We start from the raw sequence: 1,754 nt of genomic DNA, 5'->3' as shown, positions 1-1,754 counted from the left end.
ACGTTTCGCTCTCCGCTGTGAAGAAAAACAAAACAACAACAACAAAAAAAAAGCTGAAAAATGAGCGCAGTTTCTCACCTCGGAGTCTTTGACCACCGCATGCCGTTTATGTTGCGTCGCTCACACTTTCACGGGGTTTCAGTAGAATAAAAAGACGTGACACAAAGAGAGAGCGTCGCTACGGAGTTTGTGAACGTGTTGTCGTTAGTCTAGTCAAAAAGGTAGTGTATATATTTTCTATGTACAGAAGGGATTTTTTTTTAATGTACCGTTAACGTTGTCGTCGAGTGGGGGCAAAGCAGACGGACACATCGGTTTTTGGGGGGGTTGGTTGACAAGGTCACCGGGGAGAGTAGAAGAGCATGATGGGAAAGATGGAGACCGAGAGGCATACACTATGTTAGGCAACGTTAGCTCTAAAAGTGAGAACACACGAAGTTGTAGCGGCTCAAAATAAGACCCAATAACTCTAAAATAAATGGGAAACTATGTGCAACAAAACATTACAGTGCCAAAATGACTGTGTATTGGAAGAATTAGTGGTTTCCTGCCTGAACTACATTTCAAAACAACAACTATACCGGGTTTGATAGCTGAGATATTAGCTGAGATTTTAAACGTTACAAATCTACAGTTCCATATACTAAAAAAAAGATATTTTTATTGCCAATTGGAGTCTGTTGTAGTCTCACTCAACACCTTGTGTGCTAAGCTGTTAGAATGGAGCTAGTGCTTAAGATCTACTGAGGACAGATGGATAGTTTTTAACGCTACAGTTCTTGTTGCTAAACCAGCCCGGTGTCACCAAATGGCGTATGAATGGCACGGCAATTCATAAGTAAGTCATTTTGCATGCAGAATATCAACGCCCTTTCTTGCTTTTGGCGTGCCATTTCACGCCATGTAGTCTGTACTGAATATGCTACGCTCAGAGCGAAGTGAAAAAGTGAGAAAAGACAAACACAGGACATTCAACCCAGGAGTTATTTTGCAGTTAGTGATGTGTTTTCCGTACTTACGTTACGTTGTTTCCGTACGTATTTTACTTACTTATTTTAAGCACAATCATGATTTTTTTCCTAAACCTAACTAAGTGGTTTTGTTGCCTAAACCTAACTGTTGAACGGTGACAACGTGGCAGTAAATGACACGTTAAAAAAGCCTAAAATGCATAATCACGACACGCGTAATGTCCTTAAAATGTCGTGCTATTTATACGCCTTCCCATGAGATCAGGTTGGCTAAACATGTACCACTAGTCAACGTGCCAATCTCTGTCCAATCAGACTCCAAAACACAGCGGCACCATCATCTTACAGATAAACTCCCATGTTAGAAGAACACTGCCTGCTGATGTTTTCAGTGTTCGCCTACTAATGTATGGTTATATCATCACAGAATACAGGAAAGAACAAAAGGTAGTACATGCGTATCACACGGTTATGTATGTGTATGCCGTCCAGGGGTCTAACAGTTCATCTCCATCATTTCCTGTTATGCTGGGAGGTTAGATTTTCTTTAGTTGCTAGACGATGACAAAAATGAAAAAATTGCATCCAAATTTTCCACAGAAAGAGCAAATGCAAGTAATTATTTCTGATCTACTACATATTTCCACGTGTGATGTCTTAATCATGTTGGTCCCACGCTAACAGGGTGCTGCCACTGAAGCTGTTTAAAAAACAGTTTTGGACTTTAATCATCACAACCCTCCCAATGACTCCTCCTGTACCGAGTCCAACATCAACTCCTCC

This window comes from Sebastes umbrosus, chromosome 24 (genome assembly GCF_015220745.1).
Source record: "Sebastes umbrosus isolate fSebUmb1 chromosome 24, fSebUmb1.pri, whole genome shotgun sequence".
NCBI classification, from domain to species: domain Eukaryota; kingdom Metazoa; phylum Chordata; class Actinopteri; order Perciformes; family Sebastidae; genus Sebastes; species Sebastes umbrosus.
This window is presented reverse-complemented; position numbering follows the sequence as displayed.